This window comes from Triticum dicoccoides, chromosome 1A (genome assembly GCF_002162155.2).
Source record: "Triticum dicoccoides isolate Atlit2015 ecotype Zavitan chromosome 1A, WEW_v2.0, whole genome shotgun sequence".
NCBI classification, from domain to species: Eukaryota; Viridiplantae; Streptophyta; class Magnoliopsida; order Poales; family Poaceae; genus Triticum; species Triticum dicoccoides.
Genome location: NC_041380.1, coordinates 439,171,663 through 439,192,905, shown reverse-complemented (window position 1 = coordinate 439,192,905; position 21,243 = coordinate 439,171,663). Strand labels below are relative to the sequence as shown.

Genomic DNA, 21,243 nt, shown 5'->3' with positions numbered 1-21,243 from the left:
TGTAATACTTCAAATAACAACAGCCAGAATCAGTATGGAGCTCTTGCTCTACCAATAACACGTAATACAATTGGAATGACAATATTACAAGCTCTACAAGTGTGATATCTGGCTACAGTAATTTACAACTCCACAATTGTCTTGAATCTTCTTCAGAATGGAGCTCATGTCAAAAGCGATCACAAACTGGGCACATGCTCCTGTCATATGAACCATATGCCATACTCACTAGACGACCATAGTCAGGATTAGGCTGTGACCTTCATTATAAAGAGCAATATGAACTTCCACCCCTTCCATGGTCACCCTGTCAAGGATTGGTGCCGAATCACATTAAAAAGATATAAAAAAGATTCCATTCGGACTAGCATTCTAGAAACTAACTAGTCAAGGATCACATATATTGTTGTAAAGGCATTCCATACTATTAAGATGGACCAAATTCATGCAGATACAACATGTCCCACTAGTTCAAAGCAGAGCCATAGGAAGCTTACCATTGTGCAATGGATTTATCAACAAAAGGGCCAGGTAGATGGCGAGAACAACACATATTATCCATCCCTGGGTCCTCCAGTTTCCAACGTGTTGCCTCCTCCTTGCCCTTCCTTCAAGAAAAATAACTTCCTTCAAAAAAAACAACACATGGTCAGCACTGTCCTAATATAGCAATCAAGAGTGCTCTAACTTTTGACATGGTTAACTTCTACTTTTCTAGACATTTGGATCAACATACATCCAAAACTAGCTAAATATGAGCACAAGCTTGACTCGTGTGACCAACAATTTATTGATGAAAATCATTAATCAAGAACTAAATATAACATTTCGACAATCAACAAATGTTTGGTAAAATGACAACTTAAGAAGAAAATACCACACATCCAATCACCAATCATATAACCACTGATAGCAAGATAGTTCAGTTTCAGAAATATACCCCATTCATGAGACCAGCAGCAAAGAAGCAACCCAACCAACGAAGCACTTGAGATAGCCTGGTTCACCCCAAGCTGGAGAACTTGACGGGCAACACCAACAGTAAGTCTTCGCTCCGTTCGTGCTTGCACAGGTACGCCACCGCACTGCCGGACTTGCATATACCTGCCAACATCACGATACTATAAGATAATTATAATCAGGAAAAGTCACATTGATTCAAGCATATTACTTGCTGGGGGTACCATACAACATCATTATGTGGCTACAATTTTTTTGCTTTCTATATACCATTTTCATCAATCTTAGATTTAACAAAGCAAGAACTACAAATGCAACGTAGCCTCAAATTTAACAGAGCAAGAACTATAAATGCAACATAGCCTCAAAAACTAAGTTTGACATGTCATTTTAAAGATGTGTCGACCTTTATTTATTTCTATTCTTGGATGAGAAGGCTAGGGCAAAGTTAGCTTTCTTGTCTGCATAAGGATGAGAAATAATAACTGTAGTGTTGCAACATAAGGACAGTACAGATACCATAATAAGTTTCAGGAACATCACATCTAGCACAGTTGCAGAGATGGCACAAAATTCTTCTTTGCAATTTTCAACATATTTCTAATAATTTTCGTAAGCAATGAATCATGACAAACAAATTATGAGTTATGAAGTGGTTTCAAACTATAACAGTGAAGGACTAGCCCCGCAAAACACAACGATGTATAGGCATTAAACATACACATCAAGTAATAAGAACAGAGACCATAAATGATACTTGTCGGGGATATACCCCGCGGAGTAAACCGGCCGGAAGTTTAACCCGGTCGGACTTGGCAGTTTATCTGAAGACCCCGCTGGCACTTGGCGATTCACCGGGCGACCCGTTTGGACCTGGCGGTTCACGACTCATTGGTAACCCAGCAGGTGGGTGCGAGGAGCGACAAGACCTGGTGGCCCAACGGGCGGTTCATGAAGGCCGGTTCATACTATGGTGGGCCGGTTTAAGAGGAAAGGCAGGAGGAATATTTACCTTACAAGGAGTTAAGACCAGGACTTGTATCCGGTTTGTATTAGAGATAGACTAGTCCTAATCCTAATAGGACTCCACATGTAACCCGCCCCTTCAACATATATAAGGAGGGGCAGGGCTCCCCAAAGAGCGACAAGCTACAGAAGCAAGAAACAATCTTAGGGCTAGACACAAAGAGGAGAGCCGATTTACGGCGAATCCCTCGTGATGATAATGAGACCTAGCCTCAAACAGCATGTAGGGTTGTTACCGGATGATGTTTCCCGGGGCCCGAAGCTGTCTAAATCCCTGTCTTGTGTTGCGTCTCTCGATTCCACTCAACCCCTCTCAAGCTACCACATAGATGCGTTGGCCTCGCGACTAAGTCCTGACGCTAAGGACATCTGACGTGACAAATCCACGACAGTTGGCGCCCATCGTGGGGCCTGCGCACGGTGGTGTTGAGTTCTTGGAGGGATCTTTATCCAGGTTTCGAGAAGTTCGCGAATTAGCCGGATGAAGAAGAACCGGCGCGGAAGAATCACGCAAGATGATCCAGCATGGGACAGTTTTTTGGCAGAGCCGGCAAATTCAATGTTTGTGGTCAGAATTGGTATTAGCCTTGGAGCTCACAGTATGAGTTTTGAGTTTAAGGGAAGATAGGGTTTGATGTTCTTCTGCGTCGCCGTTGCAACACGGTCCGTCGAATCCGAGTACCAGATCAGTTTTTGCCGCTACAGCCATGTATTGCCAAGGCCGACATGAGTTTTTCTATAGCTGCCGTACGCCAGGTCGGGTCAATAAACACACGCGTGAGGAGACGGGGATCAAAACCCAAGGCAATTTCATAAATTGATCTGCTAAAAGACTGCTGCTACTATTGCATGGAGTAGTACTACTTCTAATAAACAATTGTGCTAGTGATTGCTTGAAGGCAACACTACGTTACTACTGTTAGCATAAAGTGATCCATCAAACGAGCATGCATGTTCGAGCAAGGACTACAATACTGGATCGGATTGGCAGAGTTCAACGTGCCGTCGAGACCGCCCTAACCTCCGTCGCCTTGGCCTCGTGCCTGATAGATTTTGTCTCCGTTACGATTTCAGACCTGATGTGCCTTTTTTTTCCAACGCCGGCATCACCTCTGGCTGGTTCCCACTTCGAGCTCCTTCTGGGTCGTTTCCACTCAAACCCGCCTGATGCCTTCACCGCCAATGTGGACGATCAATTGATGGCCTCTGACCAAACTGCCGCTATGAGCCGCCAAGCGCCCGGCTTCACCCACGAGTCACCGCTCCCGCTGTCGTTGCCTCGCGCAGTGGCCCAGCCGCCGTCCTGGGCGTGGTCTAAACCGAGCCGGCCTTCCCGTGCTATTGTTGAGCCGCCTTGAGCCGCCCTGGCTGTGCTCCGTCCCCGTCAGGGCCGAATCGTCTCCAAGCAGTCTCGTTTCGATAGCGAGTCACCTTAAGTTGCTGTCATAAACCGCATCGCTGGTCTCTGACTCTGAATCGTTACCGAGTTGCCACGCCTCTGAGCCACCGGGGGCGGCCCTGCTATTTCTACGGCTGTGTGGTAAGTCGCGGGGCCCTCAACGCCTCGAGTCGCCGCAACTGGATAGCCGTCTGCTGCCTGCGAACCGCCCGCTACTGCGGTCCACTTTCAACTCGCCGATCGTCGTCAGGCCGGCCGTGCTTGAACCGCCCTTGCCGGCGTGTCAAAACGCCGTCTACTTCCACGGCCGCTTTCTGCCGTGAAACTGCGCCTTGGAGACCCGCCACAGTTCTCTGCCTCATCAGATATTGAAAGCAAGTATGGGCGTGTATTTGAAAGTTTTCGCAGAAGAGGTCGGGGTGATCTACGACGTTAATTTGGAGACAAGATTTTTGACAATGGCTTTCAGACGTTACCTACTAAGCCAAAATCAGCTATTGAGGATAACTTGGGGGCTAATTTGTCCTGACATTTCCAAGAGGGTACTATACTGGGCTCGATTGTGGCTTCAGTTACGCGGAAGCTGTTAAACTGGCACCTATTAGCAAGCTTAATATCTTGGCTGATGCTTTGGGGGCAAGATGAGTACTATTCATAGATGGGTTGTCTCTGAAATTAGCTTAAGTTTGAGGTTATGTGTCAAAGGAGAAAAAGTCTAGGATTCCAAGACTGTTCACAGATCAATTGATGGCCGAAGAAGATCTGACATGCCACAGGTGTTAATCACATCTCACGTCCCATCCGGGATATGTCCAGTGTTATCGGACGGTAGCGTCCATAGTCATCTGACAAAAATATCAGGTGTCATTTTTCCTATGTTTTCTTATCACATATATTAATTTTTTCTACGACAATTATTCCGGCCTGCGGTGTTCTTTTATACAGGATAATTACAAAGGTGGTGACTATCGTGCATACGAAGCGCATGCTAGTATTGTTCTGCATGTGTCATCCGTGTTGCGCTACCTGACGGATACATGTGCGAGCCGTCGCCCCCGCTACATCAACACACGTGACTGGCTCGTTGTCCGCGCCGCGGCCGACTCGCCCGTGTCTATGCCGTTTGCAACGCCATGGCCAACTCTTTCATCCGTGCCGGTTTGCAATGCCACGGCCAACTCTCTCATCCGCACCACCTTACAACGCCACGGACGACACGTCCGTTCGCCCCCGCGGCCGGTTCACGTGCCGACTTACAACAAGGAGGACGACTCGTCCGTCCGCACCGGTTTACAAACGGTGCGGTTGATTCATCTGTCTGTTCCCGCGGCCGACTCACCCGTGAGTGATTTCAACTTAACCTATGGATCATCAACTCCATGGCGGATAATTTCTGGCCTAACACATCAGGTGATATCCATCTAATATATATTTTATTAGTGCATAGTATTTTTTGTCAAAGAGCAGTTTTATCTTTGCCTTGGTCTGCAATATTGCATGCAGGAAAATTATTCATTATAAATGTGGTTTATACCATGGGTACGAAGCGCGCGCTGGCAACGTCCTGCCCGGTGTTCGTCCGTTCCGCATAACACGGTGAATGGACGCGTGCAAGACGCCGCCCTTACGGTCCGGTTTACATCAACCCGCCCGTCCAAACCGGTTTACAACACCGCGACTGACTCATCTGTCTGTGCGGCCTCTGATGCTGCGGTCGTATTTTCCGTCCGTCTCTCGCGGCCTGGTCTACATCAACATACCGGGCCGCACCTGTCTACATGAGCTGGTTATTGGGCGCACAAATCGCCGCCATTACAGTTTTGATTAACTTCAAATCGCCAGTTGGAAGGAACCATTGGCCGAGTTGCTGACACGGCTTATATGGGATCATTTACAACCCGCCGCAGTCACCTCAACCTTCTATGGATTCACATCGTGCTATCAACACCAATGATATACAACTTATGCCGGTTTACATCACGGTCACATATGGAGAATCTCAAGCCAACTCCTCGAGTCACCTTTGAGACTCGGGGGCTACAATGACATGACTCAGCAAATCTTGCCAGTTTCAGCGAACCCCGGGACGATGGAGGGAAAGATAACCCGGTCCCGGAGGCTACTATTATTTGAAGGCCGTCAGAAAATTTCTGGTTTAGAAAGTATATGACAGTTACAAAATCCCGGCTCAATGAAGAAGTTCCGGATCATCAGAAAGGATTCCGGTTTACAATCCGGTTCAAGGGAAGTCAGTCTCACTGAAGCTCTCAAATCCGGTTTAACAATGTCCGGTTCAAAAAGGAATTAATTTCTCGCAAGTTCGAGTTGAAAGGCCGTCAGAAAATTTCCGGCTGAAAATGAAGATTCCGTTTTGCAATCCTGTTTAAGGGACGTCTGTTCTCCCACAAAGCTTTGAAGCTCTCGCTATCCGGCTCAAAATCCCGGTTCAAGAAGACTTTATCTCTTGCAAAAAGGTTAAAAATTACCGAAGAGGACCTGCTGCCATGATGCGCGGTTCAAACATGGGTATCCTGCCTTATTGGCCTAACATATTATTGATCGCATGGGGGCTTCTGCTTCATAAAGCGGGGTCTCTGTCTTTCTCATCATGCGAGGTTACACGGAGTGACTCTGTTTAAAGCAGCCTCCGGTTTACCCCTTGATATTTATCTTTTTTATATCACTGGGGGCTTTGGTCGTGTCCGAACCAACGAACACCCTTTGATAGGCGACAGCCACCAGATCATTTGGGGACTGAGTCAAGTTTGAACCAGTAATGCCTCTTGGTCGGCCTAAGGCCACAATATCACTGGGGGCTTTGGTCGTGTCCGAACCAACGAACACCCTTTGATAGGCGACAGCCACCAGATCATTTGGGGACTGAGTCACGTTTGAACCAGTAATGCCTCTTGGTCGGCCTAAGGCCACAAAATCACTTGGGAGCATGGTCGGGCCCGAGCCATTGCTACGCCTCTTGATTTGGCATATATGCCACGAGTCATTTGGGGACCTGGCTGACTTGGATCATTGTCACCCCTATTGGGGGCCTTGATCCTGTCCGACCATGGTAATGCCATCTGAACAGCTCAATATAGCATATTTTTGCGAATGGTTTTTATCATTACTTTCGTTTCCATCTTGTTTTCATGGTTTGTTCGTTTCTTTGCTTTTTTCGGATTTCTTTTATGTCGACAAACACCTTTTTTCCGATTCAGCCGATGGATTTGATTCCCCTTTAATCCGGAGGTGTATGCCCGGTTTGATTTTCTGTTACCATCCTATTATGGAGTAAACCGGTGTTTATCAACCCGGCTTGACCTTCAATTACAAGTTGTCAATATAGGATCAAGTTATAATCCGGAGACTATCAGCCCGGTCTGGTTTGACTACGAGTCGCCAGTATTATATATGGTTAAACCGGTGTTTATCACAACCCGGTACGGTTTGTCATCAACCGGCACAGTATGAAAGGAGTTATCATTATTCAAGATTGGGGTTATTACTCTTACTACAAAAAATTGGTAAACCAATGATGTGATTCAATATCACAGGTATGACATATTTCATTGATTATTCTTAAGTGCAGCCTTGGTTATAAACCAGGGTTATATGTTGGGCATTATGACCCGTCTGGCGGTAAACCGCCAGGACACTTTAAACTTGTTGTATGCAGAGACAGGTCGAATAAAGCATGATGATAAATTATCCGGTGTTTATTAAACCGGCCTGAGTTTAAGACGATAAGTCGCCAGTATATGATGGGAAATTATCCGGAGTTTATTAAACCCGCCTGGCTTTGGATTATACGTCGCCAGTATATATTTGGATTGCGCCATTGGAATCATGCGCTTATAAATCATTGGGTATATTATTCAAATAGCCAAACATGGCTGGATTTCTATTATGATTATCAATGACCAGTATTATGATCAAGGTTTTCAAAGTCGCTTTAGCGCAATGGCTATCATATTATCAATGGATATGGTTTATTCTACAATTGAAGGAATAGTCCCGAGTTGCTGCAGGCTTACAACCCGGCACTTGGGGGCTACATTATTGAAGTTGAGATTACATCAAATATGCAAGTCTCATGTCGCTGCAAGCATGCACCATGACACTTGGGGGCTAATGCAAAGTCATTCTTTGTTCATCTTATTGAAGACCCGACTCATCACATTATAATGAGCTGGCCCTTGGGGGCTACCAATTGCTCCTGTTAAACAATTCAAGGTACAAAGCTTTTTATTCATTATATTGAAGGGTCCACTGCTCAGTTGGTAAAGCAAAAGGCTCTTAAACTTGTGGACGTGAGTTCAAGCCCCATGATGGGGGTTACATCATATGATGTTATTTTTATTAAAGTATCTATCAAATTCCATGCTCATTATTGCATAATGACCCGGCCCTTGGGGGCTACACTGGTTGAAGTTTTTATGAGCATAAGGAAATTACAAGTCCCAGGTTGCTGCAAGCATAACAACCCGGCACTTGGGGGCTACATAATATGGAATGTTCAGTTTTACTAAGTGACTGGGATGAACAACATGGATTTCTTCAAAGCGGCAGTAATTATATGGAAACAAGTCTCAAATCATCACTTTGTTCTATTCAAGACTTGGGGGCTACAGGTAATATGGATATAAGGGAGAAAAAAATCTACAAATGCTCAGTTTTGAGCAATAATTATTACCTGGAGTTGGTGACAATTATGACTTGGTGCCATCCATATTTACAATCCGGCAATTTTGGTAATATTAATCCGGCAAATTTTACATCTTCAAACCGGCTGAATATCAGATAAGTATGTCAAGACCAATATTTCTTAAAACCGGCGCCTTGGAAGCCGATTCAAGTGGATTATTCTTCACATTATTTTTTCTATAAGAAGCCAACATCAGCAATTTGAGTATGAAGCTGGTTATTAACCCGGATTTTCTAGAAGGAGGTGACAAGGATTTAAGGATGATCAAGTGCCGGTCTACAAGAATATTTAAACCGGAGCGCAACCCGACGAATTTGTTCTTGTGTTTATGTTGCAGATCAGTTTAACATGGATGAATCCAAATTAAACTGGGGGCTAATGTCGGGGATATACCCTGCGGCGTAAACCGGCCGGAAGTTTAACCCGGTCGGACTTGGCGGTTTATCTGAAGACCCCGCTGGCACTTGGCGATTCACCGGGCGACCCGTTTGGACCTGGCGGTTCACGACTCATTGGTAACCCGACAGGTGGGTGCAAGGAGCGACAAGACCTGGTGGCCCAACGGGCGGTTCATGAAGGCCGGTTCATACTATGGTGGGCCGGTTTAAGAGGAAAGGCAGGAGGAATATTTACCTTACAAGGAGTTAAGACCAGGACTTGTATCCGGTTTGTATTAGAGATAGACTAGTCCTAATCCTAATAGGACTCCACATGTAACCCGCCCCTTCAACATATATAAGGAGGGGCAGGGCTCCCCAAAGAGCGACAAGCTACAGAAGCAAGAAACAATCTTAGGGCTAGACACAAAGAGGAGAGCCGGTTTACGGCGAATCCCTCGTGATGATAATGAGACCTAGCCTCAAACAGCATGTAGGGTTGTTACCGGATGATGTTTCCCGGGGCCCGAAGCTGTGTAAATCCCTGTCTTGTGTTGCGTCTCTCGATTCCGCTCAACCCCTCTCAAGCTACCACATAGATGCGTTGGCCTCGCGACTAAGTCCTGACGCTAAGGACATCTGACGTGACAAATCCACGACAATACTGATCAAGGATAAAAACAGGTACGTATCATATAATTCTCATCACAATCATACATTGAATTCATTAAAGGCTACAGATATAGAAGTATCATGCAACCAAAAGGGTTTAAGACCATACACAAGGATCAGTGTTAGCGGAATTGAGATATATTTGTTCAGGGTAATGAAAGGTGCCAATCTAGTGCAAGATAATACAACAAATATGTCAAAGTTATTTAGATTTGCTAATGTGTTTGTCACACTACCAAAATTCAAGATAAACCATGACAGGGAAACGAGTGAATTACAGCAAAGGAGGCATCTATTTGACTACCAGTACCACAATCATTGAGTGAAAGCAAACACCAGAGAATTCAGAAATTTTCTGAACTGAATGCAAGCAAGTTTGCACATGACATAGCAAGTCTGCAGTCCGTAATTATATTAGATGTTCTAACTCATGAGCTACATACATAGAGACCTACTGGAATCTGCTTACGCTTAAACTAGAAAGAGAACAAAAAAACTGAACCTAACTATGCAGCAGAGAGAGATAGCATGGGGGGATGACCTATGGACCAAATTGTCCTTCACCAGATCATTCAAGGGAGCACAACAGCACTAGCAGACCTTGCATGTTGCTTCACACAACTAGATCGGAGCAACCTGCAAAGGAACACACTAATTAGATGGGGAGATGGAGAAGAAGAAGATAAGAGAAGTGGAGGAGCAAGTGACGAACCTGAGATGGTGCTGCTCCTCCTAGGTCGCCATGGACAATCTGATCCCCACATAATCTTTCTCGCCCTTCCTTCACAAAACCAGATCAACTCTCTTCACGAACCTACAAAAAAAGCAATCATATGCAAGATACGTTAAGTGTACGTGAAATGTCTATAGAGTATGGAGTGAATAAAAGATAGTCTTGCCGGATTCATCAAATGCAATGGTTTGAATGGACCTTGAGGATCCCACCTATTTATTCCAGAAGCAGTATCATCATCAGTAACCAATCATATGCAAAGGAAAAACTTATCACGCCCTTCGCTTTGAGCATCTTAACATACAGACTATGTTAAGTGATGCACTGGCAGGGTGACACCAAAGAGCAAAATCCTTAGACAGAATCCATTGCCACAGAGATGCATTCACAACTACAGCCCAATCTTATAGGATTATAACGTGAACATGAACTGGCCAATACTTATTAGAACCAAGAATCGCATGACACATAGCACCACAAAGTATGTACAGAAACCCCACAACTTGCTCACAAGTTGCAACACAGCTAATAAGTACTAGAAAGCACGCTTATAGCCAATAAGATCTGTTCTTCCTGATTTGCTTAAATACTCAGAAAATTAAGTAAGATCAGGTCGGTGTTTCTGGGCTCATATGATATGATGAGTTGACCGGAAGGCACCTAGAATACTGTTAGGTGGGATTCCAGATTAAAATGTTATACTATTTCGCTAGAGTTAACCGGATTGAGTGCTACTACTTTATCATGCAACATCTTTTAAAACTTTCTTCTGGTTCTGAGGCGGCCATGTAGCGACCGAGGTCGTCCCATGGTGGTGGAGCCATGCATGCGTTGCGAACCCACGTACGTGTCTTATCTCAAAGAAATAACCCGGCAGCAGCAGGTCGCACACTTGTTCAAGTGCAGCAGTTTTCTTCACCTACCGGGGTGCCACAGTGCCGGTTTCATTCAATCCTCTGCACCTAGCCATATCTTCTCTCTACCAACATGGAATAAATTCTGCACCTACTAATCTTATCTTATCTCAAAGAAGACTTGACGACCATGAATGACGATGGCGGGTGAAATGAAAATGAAAGGAGAGGAAAGGCAAGGCTCACTCACATCATTGGCGAAGAAGACGCGGCTGTAGGTGTAGCTGCCGGCGGGGTAGATCCAGGAGTTGGCGACGAAGTAGAGGTTGCCGCGGCCTTGACGTCGTGGAGGGTGACGGTCTTGAGCAGGAACTCGGGGCTCTGGTAGTTGTTGACGACGATGGCGCCTGGCACCCCCAGCTTCTCCATCTCCCAGTCGAAGGTGATGCCGAACTTGGACTCCCCCGTCATCGTCGTCTCCTCATGCACGAGCGTGCCGGCCGTCGTGGTTCCGGCGACCTTCGACGGAGAGGAGGGCGTCGGCGTCCTTGGAGCGAAAGCAGAGGAGGCCGAGGGAGCGGAGACGAGCACGAACTAGTTGCTGGAGTTGCAGATGGTGAAGATGGACATGCCAGTGAGCGCGCGCGCGACCTCATCGAGCCCGAGTGCGAGAAACTGGGCGGTGCTATGGGGCCTCGGCGGGCGGGCCACGGCGAGCGCGGGGCGCGGGGAGACGAAGCGAGAGGCGAGGTTGGAGAGGAAGGAGGAGGAGGCAGCGAGGGGGTTGGGAGGCGGGGAGGGGGAGGGGAGGGGCAGGACGTGCGGCGGCGGCGATCTGAATCGGGGGGAGAGGATGAGAGGGAGGGGATCGATGGGAGTTAGGGTTTGGGGTAGTTGGGCTGCGGGTGGGGTTTTCTTTTTTTCTCTTTTTTCTTTTAGGTGGGCTGCGGGTGGGATCTGAATCGGGGCGAGAGGATGGATGGATGGATGTGTGCCATGTCATTGATCCATGGCACACACGTTTCAACCAATGAGAACAAACCTTGTATAATTGTGGTTTTTCTTTTTGTTTTTCTTATATTTTTGCACCAGGGTGTATTTTGGAACGGTATAATTTGTTCGGATGATCTCGTATTGTGCAAAAGGGTGCATATTGGAATGACAAACAATGTTTCCGAAGAAGTTTTCATTTTCTTTGAACAAAAAAATTATTTTCCATTTTTCGGGTGCCCAAAATGAGTTTTTTTGTGAAGGACGTACAATATATTTGTTGCAAAATTGGAGCAAATCAATTTTCTAAAATATTAGACCATGTTTAATGTACAATTGACCAAATGGTTGGGTGTCAAAAGATTTTATCCACCTCTCATGAAAAAAACAAATTTCCGCCGATTCAGCAGGAAGCGAGGCAAATTTGAACTGCAGCTACCTCATAGTTTGCTCTTTATTTTTTCCAAAAATTATTTATAGGTACATAAGTATCTATTTAATAAGATAAACACCAAAAGTTTCCCAAGATCCAACCACTAGCTAGGAACGGGCATGCCAGCCGTTTTAACCACATTTTGAAACGGGCATGCAAAATTAAAAAAAATCAAAAAATTGGATAACCTTAGCATTGTGTCATTACATGTGACCAAGTTACTAGGAAAAATAGTAAACTTGTAATAACGTAATTATTTCAAAAAAGTGTTCTTAGAAATGAGCTATCATGTCTGAAGATTCATGGCTTTCAAGCCAAATGATCGATCTTATAGCCACATTCATGGCATAGTTTGTTCAAATGATCTCATATCATGCACAATGGTGTATATTGGAATGGAAAACAATGTTTCCTAAGGAAGTTTTCATTTTCTTTGGATGAAAAATTCATTTTCCATTTTTTTAGTGCCCAAAATGAGTTTTTTGTGAAGGACCTACCATATATTTGTTGCAAAAATGGACAAAATCATTTTTATAAAGTACTAGGCCATATTTAATGTAAAAATTGACCAAATGGTTGGGTGTCAAGAGTTTTTATGCACCTCTCGTGAAAAAGACAAATTTCCGCCGATTCCTTTGGAAGCGGGTCAATTTTCCATTGCAGCCGCCTCATAGTTTGTGATTTATTTTTTCCAAAAATTATTTCTAGGTACACAAGTGTCTGCTTAATCATAGAAACATCACAAAAATTCAAGATTAAACAACTAGCTATGAACGGTCATGCCCGCCGTTTTAACCACATTTTGAAACGGGCATGAAAAATTCAAAAAATTAAAAAATTAAGAAAACCTTCGCATTATGTCATTACATGTGACTAAGTTACCAGGAAAAATAATAAACTTGTAATAAGGTAATTATTTTTAAAAAGTGTTCTTAGAAATGAGCTATCATGTGTGGAGATTCATGGCTTTCAAGCCAAATGATCAATCTTATGGCCACATTCATGGCATAGTTCTTTCAAATGATCTCATATCATGAACAAGGGTGCATATTGGAATGGCAAACAATGTTGCCTAAGGGAGTTTTCATTTTCTTTGCACGGAAAATTCATTTTCCATTTTCCGAGTGCTTGAAATGAGTTTTTTTGTGAAGGACCTACCATATATTTGTTGCAAAATTATACCAAATCAAATTTATAAAATACTAGGACATATTTAATGCACAATTGACCAAATGGTTGGGTGTAAAAAGTTTTGATCCACCTCTGGTGAAAAAGACAAATTCCTGCCGATTCAGCAGGAAGCGGGTCAAATTTGAACTGCAGCTGCCTCATAGTTTGCTCTTTAAATCATCTCTAGGTACATAAGTATCTATTTAATCAGAGAAACACCAAAAAAAAAATCCAAGATTCAACCACTAGCTAGGAACGGTCATTCCCGCCGTTTTGACCACATTTTGAAACGGGTATAAAAAATTCAAAAAAAATAAAAAAAATTGGAAAACCTCCGCATTGTGTCATTATATGTGACCAAGTTTCCAGAAAAAATAATAAACTTGTAATATGATAATTATTTTTAAAAAGTGTTCTCAGAAATGAGCTATCATGTGTGAGGATTCATGGCTTTCAGGCCAAATGATCAATCTTATGGCCACATTCATGGCATAGTTTGTTCAAATGACCTCATATCATGCACAAGGGTGCATCTTGGAATTCCAAACAATGTTGCCTAAGGGAGTTTTCATTTTCTTTGCACAAGAATTTCATTTTCCATTTTTTCGAGTGCCCAAAATGAGTTTTTTTTGTGAAGGACCTACCATACATTTGTTGCAAAATTGGACCTAATCAATTTTATAAAATACTAGGCCATATATAATGCCCAATTGACAAAATGGTTGGGTGTCAAAAGTTTTGATCCACCTCTGGTGAAAAAGACAAATTCCTGCCGATTCAGTAGGAAGCAGGTCAAATTTGAACTGCATCTGCCTCACAGTTTGCTATTTATTTTTTCCAAAAATCATTTCTAGTTACATAAGTACCTATTTAATCATAAATACATGGTTTGGTGGAGATACGTCGAGGTTTGGACGGTGGCCGAGGGCCCCAACTCTAGAGCGCGTAAACTCGCATGCCCGCCGCGTGGTCACCGCGTGACCATGGCGTTGCCATGTGTTCTGGGCGGCCTAGGCATGTCTAGTGGGTTGAGCACTCCCTAGGTAGGTGCTAGGAAGAAAATCACAACATAAGATTCTCACGAGGAGACCGATCGATGCTCAAACATGAATAAGCAGCCAAGTGTTTGATTAGTGGTACGGGAAATGCACATGGCTAATGGGCGTGAGTTTTGGCTGAGGATGATCAGTTACTAAGAAGACCGTCTTCACAAATTTTCAGCTCAAAAGGAGGAGCCTAAGTGGTACTTGCTTTGCAAAGTACCACACTGGACATAAATACGAATGTTGAAGCTGGGCCCAAAATAATGAATGGATTGTGGAGTATAGTTATTTGGGCATAGGAAAGCATTGTAGAAAATGGATACCATTTGGACATGCCAAAGTGGTACTTCCTTCACAAAGTGTCTTTTTGAACAGAATAGGAAAATGAATATTTTTGAACTAGGCAAGGAAGTTTTTTTTTTACATATTTGACGAAGATATGACCCAAAGAATTTATGAGATTTTTTGGGGAATTTTGGGAATGACAGAAATATAGGTTGCTTCACAAGCTAGGGCAAAAACTGCCACATGGACATGACACATAGGCAAAACTAATGAGGTGGCGCCTAGTCGTAGCAACCCACCACAATTTACAAGGTTATGACCATCTATATTGGTCATGATCAGCTAGAAATAAGGCAGCGAACCAGTGATATCTGCTTTATGACCATTTCATGTAAGGAAATTACGACCTTTCTGACCAAAATGGTCATTATAGTTTAGGGTTTGGAGCCCCCCGAATAGCTTTTGACCAATTGGTCTGAAATGGTCATAGATCTATGACCAATTCTTCCAGGGTCACTGACAAAAGGTCACTAGTTGACATATTTCTTGTAGTGCCCCTTCTCCACGTGTCTTCAGCTACCTCAACACTCTTTCGACAACCAAACCAGGTGACATTTTCCAAGTTTATTTAGCTGGGAGCGCCCCCTGGGCTGCATCATTCCCAGGCTGCATGGGTCTGTCCTTGCAGCATGTATCCTTTTACGTCTTTAGCTTACTCTGCTGGGGGCGCCCCTCGGGCTGCATCATCCCCAAGCTGCTCGGGTCCAACCCAGTAGCGTGTATCGTTCTTGCATTTACCTAAGCTAGTTTGCTTTTCATCCATAATCTATCTATGGTTATCACCTGCTTGATAGTCACCCACCATGGGAGCCACACGCCGATCGTCTTTCTTTAGGATCCTTCACATGAGAAGGCTAGGCACGATGTCTGTGCTCGGGCCCGTCCCTGCAGCGCCGATAAATCCAACGGCTGAGTTCTGCCTGGCAGGCCGGCCCCATTCACGTCACCTCCTGGGGTCGTTGGTGCTTGGCCTTCTCGTGCGATAACCTCAGGAAATTCATTCGGCGCAGGTTGCCTAACCATCTCGCAGGAACACCACAACCATCAAGAACCAAGACCAGGCGCAACCCGCCTTGAGGTAGGGCCTCATGAGTCCCGCGCTGGCTCACGAGTGCCCAGACACACCTCGTCTAGCCCTGCCGTGCAAGCCACGTGTCTGGGCGGTTGTCGGTGTCAAAACCGGCGGATCTCGGGTAGGGGGTCCCGAACTGTACATCTAAGGCGGATGGTTACAGGAGGCAAGGGACACGATGTTTTACCCAGGTTTGGGCCCTCTTGATAGAGGTAAAACCCTACATCTTGCTTGATTGTTCTTGATGATATGGGTATTACAAGAGTAGATCTACCACGAGATCAGAGAGGCTAAACCCTAGAAGCTAGCCTATGGTATGATTGTCTGTTGTCCTATGGACTAAAACCCTTCGGTTTATATAGACACCGGAGGGGGCTAGGGTTACACAAGGTCGGTTACAAAGGAGGAGATATCCATATCCGTATTGCCTAGCTTGCCTTCCACGCCAAGTAGAATCTAATCCGGACACGAGACGAAGTCTTCAATCTTGTATCTTCATAGTTCAACAGTCCGGCCAAAGGATAGAGTCCGGCTGTCCGGAGACCCCCTAAACCAGGACTCCCTCAGTAGCCCCTGAACCAGGCTTCAATGATGATGAGTCCGGCACGCAGTGTTGTCTTCGGCATTGCAAGGCGGGTTCCTCCTCCGAATACACCACGGAAGAGTTTGAATACAATGATAGTGTCCGACCCTGCAAAATAAGTTTCACACACCACCGTAGAGAGAATAATATTTCCACAAATCTAATCCGCTGACATGTTTTGATAGTATGACATCACTTTGCAGCCCGATTATTATTCGAACCGCTTTTCGCAACCAGCTCCGCACATATCGCGAGGCGGTTTTCTTGATATGTCTTGTACATGCAGAGATCATGTTCCCCTTATCACGGGATTCTCATCAATACGGATGTGGGTAACCCAACTGCGCCATCTATTGCAGCGCCTCGAGAATAAGCAGTTTTGCCTGGCAAGTGGGGAGACTCATCGCCTCCTCTGCCCTTATAAAGGGACAAAGATTTACTTTTTACACCCACGCCTTCTTCCTTCTCGCTTACCCATTCCCGCACACTCGAGCTCTAGCGCCCAAGCTCGTGTTCTTCTTCTCAAGCCACTCCAAGCATGTCTGGAGCAGGAGGCAAGTGGATGGCTTCCTCCGTTGCCGAGGAAAACATCAAAAAGTTACGGGAAGCTGGATACCTAGCCGCGAATATCGCGCACCGGCTGCCGAATGCGGGGCAGATCGTCCCCAAGCCCGAACCCCATGAGAGGGTAGTTTTCTTACCCATTTCGTCCATGGACTGGGATTTCCTCTCCACCCATTTGTCCGTGGGCTCATGTTCTACTACGGGCTGCATTTTCATGATCTAGCCCCAAACTTCATCCTCAACATCTCGGTGTTTATCGTCGTGTGCGAGGCCTTTCTCCGCATCAGGCCCCACTTCGGCCTATGGCTGAAAACCTTCAATGTTAACCCGAAGGTGGTGGGTGGCCAGCAAGCAGAGTGCGGAGGCACCATGGTGGGCAAGATGCCTGACGTCACCTGGCTCGAGGGTACCTACGTGGATACCATAAAGGGGTGGCAATCGGGGTGGTTCTACATCACCGAGCCGCACGACTCCAACTGGGTGGCGGCCCCCAAATTTCGATCCGGAATCCCCACGCGGCTCACCTCCTGGAAAAAGAAGGGCCTGTCCTGGGGTTCTTCGGTAAAGCTGAGCGGACTCCAGACCTGCATCCAGAACATGACGAACAAGAAAATTAAGCTCGTCAACATGGTCCAGGTCATGCTCCTCCACCGGATCCTTCTGTGCTAGCAATGGGCATTTGCTTTGTGGGAGTTCAACTCGGCCCAGCACCAGATGCTACGAGAGCTCTACAACACGACACCCGAGGACGTCTTGAGGGTGCTATTCAAGGGCGCCGAGATGCCTCCCTCCCTCAGCGAGGACTCAGCTTAAAGTGTCGCGCCCATCCGGTAGGCTTTTATATATCTCCGGGTATTTATGTGCCCTGGTTTGGTTATGTGCTAGATCTAAGCTTTCGTGTCATTAACATGACTGGATAAAGACAGCGGAGCAGCTTGATTGCCCATCCCCCCCTGCCCGAAGATCCTGCAAATGCTCTTCTGACGAAGATGCTGACTCCGGCACCTTACGAGGTATTGAAAAAGACGGCCAAGAAGAAGGCCGCGGGGACCCGAAAGGTTCTCCGGCGCAAGATGGTTCTATCGGACTCATCGTCTAATGAGTCCAACGCGCACTCCTCCCACGGAAACGAGGAGGAGGAGAAAAGTTACCCCCCAGCCGGGGGAGACAAGAAAAGGAAGGCCGACCCATCTGGGGAGGCCGAAGGGTCCAAGAAGGGAAAGACCCTCCCTCCGGACTGTGCCACGACGGCCGCTGACAGTGGCGACGAGTGGCTACCCAGGGACAAGCCCCTGGCAAAATCGTAAGTGTCCGGACACCATGGTACTTCATGGTATGTTTTATTATACTGCCTTTGCTCATGTCGAACCTGATTATGCAGTCCGACCCGAGCTCGTCTCGATGTACCCTCGTCGAGCGGCTCTTTGGGCTCGTCGGATATGAACATCGGTTCTCCTCCGACGGCTTCCACCCCTCGCCCTACGGACAATGCCGAGGTGGTGTCTCAAACGGCACCGACCCAAGGGGAGGCGGTCCTGGGGGCGCCTCACGGCGACCTCCCGGACCCTGGGTACCATGGGAGCGAGGCTCCTACGGGCTTCAAGTTCGGGCCCCAGCCAGACACTGCGCCGGAACCTTCAATGGTTCTGGACTCCGGCAGGCGGTCCCCCATTAAGGGGGGCCAACCATTTGTGCTGGTGTCCTCTGTCCAACCAGAGTCACCGGACAACTTGCTGGAAGCGCTTCACAGCGCTTCCATCAATGAAGAACACCGCACTATCATGAGTGCGGTGGTTAAGAAGGTTTAGTCCGCCAAGAGCGGACTGACCGAGGCTTGCGCCAGCCTCCTAACAGGCTTTGAGGTAAGCATTCAAAATATAAAAATATTACCACATATATAGTAGCCCCTGATGCTCTGTTCGGCGTTCGCGAAGAAAAGCCGGATAGAGTATCAAATGATAACTCGGGAGTCTAATTAGAGTATGTCTATGTGTATGTGTAGGCTTCCTTGCTGGCTGCTACCGCACGTACTACGGAGGTCCCTGCGCTGAAGCAGGCCCTGAAGCAGTCCGAGGACGAGCTCGGCCTTACCAAGGGGCAGCTCGAAGAGAGCAAAGTTAAGATATACCCCAGTTTATATAGTTAAAAATAAATTTGGTGTAAAGTAATAGGATCATCATGAATTTGTCAGGGGCCACGACTGAGGTGGAGACCCTGAGGAAGGCGTTGTCCGCGGCCAAAGACAAAGTGGCCAAAGAACGTATTGAACGGGAGAAACAAGAAGCCCGAGTGGGCGAGGTGCACCAAGAGCTCGAGGCTCTTTCCAAAAAGCACGAGTCCTTGGAGCTTGACTCCAAGACGCGGGAGACCGAGCTCACACAGGTGCTTGAAAGCGTCCGGAGCGCCAAGGCCGAAGCCTGCAAGGCCCTCCAGGAGATTGATGCGGTAAAGAAGATAGCAACGGGTAAGGCATTCAATATGCAAAGCAAGCATGTGAAGGAGACTTTCCTTTTTCTTACCCTAGTTCGGAGCTCTCCAAGAGCGTTTGCAGATCTTCCCCGCAGTGTGCTGGATGCCGCAGAGTTTTACCGGGCTGAGGAGGGGAGCTCAGTGGAGAAGTTGTTCTGGTATCAGTATACTAGGACCGAACACCCCGTGTCCTTGAGCGACCAGCTGAAGCAGTTGGTCGAACTTCACAAAGCGGCCGAACAGGCCATGAGGGGCCTTATCATTCGGATGTGGCCTGGCGAGCCCCTGTCCGGCAACTACTTTGGTCTGGTGAGGCGGCTGGTGGAAGCCTGCCCACGGCTTGAAGTCATCAAGCGATCTGTCTGCATCGAAGGTGCGCGCAGAGCTTTTGCTCGGGCGAAGGTGCACTGGGAGAAGCTGGACGCCGTGAAGCTTGTGAAAGAGGGGCCACCAGAGGGCAAGGAGCATCGCCGCCCCGAGAATTACTATGAGAGCGTCCTGAAGGGTTCCCGCTTAGTGGCAGATGAGTGTGCCAAGGATGTAATTTTTGAATGAACATGCCCATGTGATCCTGTAATATGAAACGAGTTCTTTTGCGCCATGCGACGCTTTCTTAATTTAAAATATTACCTTCTGTGCGGCCGTTTATAAAATCTGAGAGTTGGCCAGTCATCGGCTTTTGCCCCCATGTAGCTAGTACTGGGGTGTTTGGGGTAAATCTGAACACTCTTTACCCCAATTTTGGGTCCTTCAAGGGAGGTGCTCAGCGCAACGAACCAGGCAATCGGACTATAATGCTTTATCACTCTCACTTAGCCATAGAAGTCTATGATTTTAAATTTTTGGCGAAGCCCCTGGTATTCGGAGGGCCAAATTTGGGGCGCTATACACGCCTAAGCCTGGCAAGGCCGACTCCTCGCCCGAAGCGGAGAAATGTCTTTAAGGACTTGAGACCTCTCGAATAGCGACCAGTCTCTCGCCTTATCATGATAGTCAGTTTTTGGCTTTCTCTACTGAGGTGCTCGTCTAGAAGAACCGGGACACAATCGTAGTAGTTCTCCCACCGCTACCTTAGCTGATATAGCGGAACATAAGGTACCAAAGCATGGGAGCCGGGCAACCCAACATTTGACCCAAGACATGATTCGGAGCTGATGCATATAATGCTATAAGTTCGGGGTGCCGCACTGTCGAAAGTGTTCGGACTTCTTGCGCTGTATTACGGGGTACACGAGAGCCCCTGGTGTACTGACCGCACCCGAGCGTGTAGGTGCGGAATGTCACAAATGGACATATAAGAGAAAGAGAAAAGCTTAAATAATACAATGACAGAGTAATAATATGCATTGTTATTTGAATAATACGTCAAAGCGTACTGGTACAAGTAGTGCAATAAGCAAAAAGTAGGACAATTCGAAATGTCCTATCCCAAGGCAAGCTACGCATAAATAGTGAAAAGCGGGTATATCAAGTATTACTAGAGACCACCTGGCGGTTCCCGTGTTCATCCTAGCTTCTTGCCGCCTTGGTTGTTGCTTCCGGAATGTGTCCGGCAATCGGACTGCCAGAAAGGGCTTCCGAAGAGTTAGGCCCTGAAAGAGAAAAGGAATGTCAAAGGTATATAGCCCCCGGTGTGGTTACGCTACAATGCGGGGTGTGTCCTGATTGTGCCCCCGCCTATGTCCATGGTATTTTCAATGCGTAGTTATGTACGCGCGGCATGAATTTTGTCTTTGAACTGGGACTGGGACGGGGGCCGGGTTGCTAGGCGAGCGTTGATCGCGCCAGGTGATCCTGTTGCAGATTGTTCCAGACTCGCTTGAAGGTGTCCGGAGGCTGTAACGCCGAATG

At 46.5% G+C, this 21,243-nt stretch overlaps 1 long non-coding RNA gene across 2 annotated transcripts; it reads right to left on the bottom strand.

Moving 5' to 3' along the window:
* Window positions 1-99: 99 nt before the first annotated feature.
* On the bottom strand, window positions 100-11,520 carry LOC119299792. 2 transcript variants are annotated; one of them, XR_005146296.1, is made up of 6 exons: window positions 10,974-11,520; window positions 9,849-10,081; window positions 9,678-9,772; window positions 941-1,104; window positions 498-627; window positions 100-307 (listed from the first exon to the last, which is right to left on the bottom strand). It is a non-coding gene; the product is annotated as an uncharacterized LOC119299792 (long non-coding RNA). The 2 variants fall into 2 exon arrangements; XR_005146280.1 differs by having other exon boundaries at window positions 9,849-9,950.
* Between the last annotated feature and the right edge of the window lie 9,723 nt (window positions 11,521-21,243).